This window comes from Oncorhynchus gorbuscha, unplaced genomic scaffold (assembly GCF_021184085.1).
Source record: "Oncorhynchus gorbuscha isolate QuinsamMale2020 ecotype Even-year unplaced genomic scaffold, OgorEven_v1.0 Un_scaffold_15191, whole genome shotgun sequence".
Lineage (NCBI taxonomy): Eukaryota > Metazoa > Chordata > Actinopteri > Salmoniformes > Salmonidae > Oncorhynchus > Oncorhynchus gorbuscha.
In genome coordinates this window covers 1-5,950 of record NW_025757031.1, presented here as the reverse complement: position 1 = coordinate 5,950, position 5,950 = coordinate 1, and the positions used below count along the sequence as shown (strand labels likewise).

The 5,950-nt window shown below is 40.2% G+C and overlaps 4 non-coding genes across 4 annotated transcripts; 1 reads left to right on the top strand and 3 right to left on the bottom strand.

Annotated features, from left to right (window-relative positions):
• Positions 1-62: 62 nt before the first annotated feature.
• Positions 63-135, bottom strand: trnar-acg. Its single transcript has one exon. It is a non-coding gene; the product is annotated as a tRNA-Arg (tRNA).
• A 585-nt stretch (positions 136-720) lies between these two features.
• trnar-acg lies at positions 721-793 on the bottom strand. Its single transcript has one exon. It is a non-coding gene; the product is annotated as a tRNA-Arg (tRNA).
• A 302-nt stretch (positions 794-1,095) lies between these two features.
• Positions 1,096-1,167, bottom strand: trnae-uuc. The gene has a single exon. It is a non-coding gene; the product is annotated as a tRNA-Glu (tRNA).
• A 4,584-nt stretch (positions 1,168-5,751) lies between these two features.
• trnar-acg lies at positions 5,752-5,824 on the top strand. The gene has a single exon. It is a non-coding gene; the product is annotated as a tRNA-Arg (tRNA).
• The last annotated feature ends 126 nt before the right edge of the window (positions 5,825-5,950 follow it).

The following is a 5,950-nucleotide window of genomic DNA, read 5'->3' as shown; positions in this document are numbered from 1 at the left end:
TACAAGTTATTCTTTCCCATACCGGGAGTCCCAGCTTGATTTCAGTCAATTAAATAAAGTATTGAGCCAGCCAGGAGTCGAACCTAGAATCTTCTGATCCGTAGTCAGACACGTTATCCATTGCGCCACTGGCCCCACGTCTAAGCTGAAGTCAGGTCACAGCTAGACCAGTGTACACAGTCATAGCGTCTGTCAACAACAAGGTTCCTTGGTTTTCTGTTTCAGATGCATATCTTAATTTGATCCTCCTGTTGTTGCATGAATTTTACTGCAGAGCAAGAAATGCAGCCATGAAGTGTATTCAACGTTTAAAAAGCCTTGTATAATTTGAATCTACATAACATGTCACATTTCCTGTTGCTGAGGAATATTGTTGTGTTGTGTGAAACTGCTGCATCTGTTGTTACACAAGTGGGTACCTAACGACAAATATTCTTTCCCATACCGGGAGTTGAACCCGGGCCACCTGGGTGAAAACCAGGAATCTAACCACTAGACCATATGGGAAGACACATACTTAAAATACACATCACAGACAAATCTTTAAATGTTGACATTATGCCTGTTGGATTTAAAAACTACATCTTTTTTTTTCTCAGAGATGTTGGGGAATGTCCAGATGAAATCCGTCTAAAATGTGTTTGAAGTGAGAACAGCCAGAAGCACTGAAAGGTATACAGTATCATTCCCAGCTTGATTTCAGTCAATTAAATAAAGTATTGAGCCAGCCAGGAGTCGAACCTAGAATCTTCTGATCCGTAGTCAGACACGTTATCCATTGCGCCACTGGCCCCACGTCTAAGCTGAAGTCAGGTCACAGCTAGACCAGTGTACACAGTCATAGCGTCTGTCAACAACAAGGTTCCTTGGTTTTCTGTTTCAGATGCATATCTTAATTTGATCCTCCTGTTGTTGCATGAATTTTACTGCAGAGCAAGAAATGCAGCCATGAAGTGTATTCAACGTTTAAAAAGCCTTGTATAATTTGAATCTACATAACATGTCACATTTCCTGTTGCTGAGGGAATATTGTTGTGTTGTGTGAAACTGCTGCATCTGTTGTTACACAAGTGGTACCTAACGACAATATATTCTTTCCCATACCGGGAGTTGAACCCGGGCCACCTGGGTGAAAACCAGGAATCCTAACCGCTAGACCATATGGGAAGACACATACTTAAAATACACATCACAGACAAATCTTTAAATGTTGACATTATGCCTGTTGGATTTAAAAACTACATCTTTTTTTCTCAGAGATGTTGGGGAATGTCCAGATGAAATCCATCTAAAATGTGTTTGAAGTGAGAACAGTCAGAAGCACTGAAAGGTATACAGTATCATTCCCAGCTTGATTTCAGTCAATTAAATAAAGTATTGAGCCAGCCAGGAGTCAAACCTAGAATCTTCTGATCCGTAGTCAGACATGTTATCCATTGCGCCACTGGCCCCACGTCTAAGCTGAAGTCAGGTCACAGCTAGACCAGTGTACACAGTCATAGCGTCTGTCAACAACAAGGTTCCTTGGTTTTCTGTTTCAGATGCATATCTTAATTTGATCCTCCTGTTGTTGCATGAATTTTACTGCAGAGCAAGAAATGCAGCCATGAAGTGTATTCAACGTTTAAAAAGCTTTGTATAATTTGAATCTACATAACATGTCACATTTCCTGTTGCTGAGGGAATATTGTTGTGTTGTGAGAAACTGCTGCATCTGTTGTTACACAAGTGGGTACCTAACGACAAGATATTCTTTCCCATACCGGGAGTTGAACCCGGGCCACCTGGGTGAAAACCAGGAATCCTAACCGCTAGACCATATTAAAAGACACATACATTATGCCTGTTGGATTCAAATACACATCACAGACAAATCTTTAAATGTTGACATTATGCCTGTTGGATTTAAAAGCTCATCTTTTTCTCAGAGATGTTTGGCTGGGTATTGCTGCGAGTAAAATGCAGATGAAATCCGTGAAAATTGTTTTGACAACGCCATGACTGTGTACACTGGTCTACTGTGATCTGAATCTTCAGCTTGAGAATTACTGTATGGGGCTGTGAATGGATAACGTTTCTGACTACGGATCAAATGTTCTAGGTTCAACTCCTGGCTGGCTCAATACAATGTTTAATTGACTGAAATCAAGCAGGGAATGATAACTGTTCTGTTAAAAAAGATGTAGCATTTTAAATCAAACAGGCATAATGTCAACATTTAAAGATTTGTCTGTGATGTGTATTTTAAGTATGTGTCTTCCCATATGGTCTAGCGGTTAGGATTCCTGGTTTTCACCCAGGTGGCCCGGGTTCAACTCCTGGTATGGGAAAGAATATACTTGTCGTTAGGTACGCACTTGTGTAACAACAGATGCAGCAGTTTCTCACAACACAACAATATTCCCTCAGCAACAGGAAATGTGACATGTTATGTAGATTCAAATTATACAAGGCTTTTTAAACGTTGAATACACTTCATGGCTGCATTTCTTGCTCTGCAGTAAAATTCATGCAACAACAGGAGGATCAAATTAAGATATGCATCTGAAACAGAAAACCAAGGAACCTTGTTGTTGACAGACGCCATGACTGTGTACACTGGTCTAGCTGTGACCTGACTTCAGCTTAGACGTGGGGCCAGTGGCGCAATGGATAACGTGTCTGAATACGGATCAGAAGATTCTAGGTTGACTCCTGGCTGGCTCAATACTTTGTTTAATTGACTGAAATCAAGCTGGGAATGATACTGTATACCTTTCAGTGCTTCTGGCTGTTCTCACTTTAAACAATTTTACCTTATTTCATCTGGACATTCCCCAACATCTCTGAGAAGAAAGGGTTTTTGAATCATATGGGATGTGAATATATGTGTCTTCCCATAGGTCAGCGGTCCTCACTGGTGGCACCTTATGTAACAACATGTGTATGCAGCAGTTTCTCACAACACAACAATATTCCCTCAGCAACAGGAAATGTGACTTGTTATGTAGATTCAAATTATACAAGGCTTTTTAAACGTTGAATACACTTCATGGCTGCATTTCTTGCTCTGCAAAAATTCATGCAACAACAGGAGGATCAAATTAAGATATGCATCTGAAACAGAAAACCAAGGAACCTTTTTGTTGACAGACGCATGACTGTGTACACTGGTCTAGCTGTGACCTGACTTCAGCTTAGACGTGGGGCCAGTGGAATGGATAACGTGTCTGACTACGGATCAGAAGATTCTAGGTTCGACTCCTGGCTGGCTCAATACTTTGTTTAATTGACTGAAATCAAGCAGGGAATGATACTGTTCTCATTAAAAAAAGATGTGCATTTGTAGCTAAATCAAACAGGCATAATGTCAACATTTAAAGATTTGTCTGTGATGTGTATTTTAAGTATGTGTCTTCCCATATGGTCTAGCGGTTAGATTCCTGGTTTTCACCCAGGTGGCCCGGGTTCAACTCCCGGTATGGGAAAGAATATCTTGTCATTAGGTACCCACTTGTGTAACAACAGATGCAGCAGTTTCTCACAACACAACAATATTCCCTCAGCAACAGGAAATGTGACATGTTATGTAGATTCAAATTATACAATTTTTTTAAACGTTGAATACACTTCATGGCTGCATTTCTTGCTCTGCAGTAAAATTCATGCAACAACAGGAGGATCAAATTAAGATATGCATCTGAAACAGAAAACCAAGGAACCTTGTTGTTGACAGACGCTATGACTGTGTACACTGGTCTAGCTGTGACCTGACTTCAGCTTAGACGTGGGGCCAGTGGCTAGAATGGATAACGTGTCTGACTCAGATCAGAAGATTCTAGGTTCAACTCTGGCTGGCTGAATACTCTTTATTTAATTGACTGAAATCAAGCTGGGAATGATACTGTATACCTTTCAGTGCTTCTGGCTGTTCTCACTTCAAACACATTTTAGACGGATTTCATCTGGACATTCCCAACATCTCTGAGAAAAAAAAAGATGTAGTTTTTGAAATCCAACAGGCATAATGTCAACATTTAAAGATTTGTCTGTGATGTGTATTTTAAGTATGTGTCTTCCCATATGGTCTAGCGGTTAGGATTCCTGGTTTTCACCCAGGTGGCCTGGGTTCAACTCCCGGTATGGGAAAGAATATACTTGTCATTAGGTACGCACTTGTGTAACAACAGATGCAGCACTTTCACACAACACAACAATATTCCTCAGCAACAGGAAATGTGACATGTTATGTAGATTCAAATTATATAAGGCTTTTTAAACGTTGAATACACTTCATGGCTGCATTTCTTGCTCTGCAGTAAAATTCATGCAACAACAGGAGGATCAAATTAAGATATGCATCTGAAACAGAAAACCAAGGAACCTTGTTGTTGACAGACGCTATGACTGTGTACACTGGTCTAGCTGTGACCTGACTTCAGCTTAGATGTGGGGCCAGTGGTGCAATGGATAACGTGTCTGACTACGGATCAGAAGATTCTAGGTTCTACTCCTGGCTGGCTCAATAATTTACTGAAATCCTGGGAATGATACAATACTTTGTGCTTAATGGCTGTTCTCACTTCAAACATTATTAGATGGATTTCATCTGATATTCCCCAACATCTCTGAGAAAAAGATGTAGCTTTTTGAATCCAACAGGCATAATGTCAACATTTAAAGATTTGTCTGTGATGTGTATTTTAAGTATGTGTCTTCCCATATGGTCTAGCGGTTAGGATTCCTGGTTTTCACCCAGGTGGCCTGGGTTCAACTCCCCGGTATGGGAAAGAATATATTTGTCGTTAGGTACCCACTTGTGTAACAACAGATGCAGCAGTTTTCACAACACAACAATATTCCTCAGCAACAGGAAATGTGACTTGTTATGTAGATTCAAATTATATAAGGCATTTTAAACGTTGAATACACTTCATGGCTGCATTTCTTGCTCTGCAGTAAAAATCATGCAACAACAGGTGGATCAAATTAAGATATGCATCTGAAACAGAAAACCAAGGAACCTTGTTGTTCACTTCATCTTTACAGACGCTATGACTGGTACACTGGTCTAGCTTGTGACCTGACATTCAGCTAGACATGGGGCCAGTGGCGCAATGGATAACGTGTCTGACTATGTGTATGTCAGAAGATTCTAGGTTTGACTTGAATGGCTCATAACTTTGTTTAATTGACTGGAAATCATTCTAGGGAATGATACTGATACCTGTGCTGGCTGTTCTCACTTTTCAAACACATTTTTTAATTGACTGGAAATCAAGCAGGGAATGATTCTGTATTAAAAAAAGATGTAGTTTTAAATCAAACAGGCATAATGTCAACATTTAAAGATTTGACTGTGATGTGTATTTTAAGATGTGTCTTCCCATAGGTCTAGCGGTTTTAACCTAGGTCCAACATGGGGAAAGAATATCTTTAAAGATTTGTCTGTCATTTTAGGTACCCACCCAGGTTTTCAACTCCCGGTATGGGAAAGAATAACAACAGATGCAGATGCAGTTTCACACAACACAACAATATTCCTCAGCAACAGGAAATGTGACTGTTATGTAGATTCAAATTATACAAGGCTTTTTAAACGTTGAATACACTTCATGGCTGCATTTCTTGCTCTGCAGTAAAATTCATGCAACAACAGGAGGATCAAATTAAGATATGCATCTGAAACAGAAAACCAAGGAACCTTGTTGTTGAGAGACGCTATGACTGTGTACACTGGTCTAGCTGTGACCTGACTTCAGCTTAGACGTGGGGCCAGTGGCGCAATGGATAACGTGTCTGACTACGGATCAGAAGATTCTAGGTTCGACTCCTGGCTGGCTCAATACTTTGTTTAATTGACTGAAATCAAGCTGGGAATGATACTGTATACCTTTCAGTGCTTCTGGCTGTTCTCACTTTAAACACATTTTAGACGGATTTCATCTGACATTCCCCAACATCTCTGAGA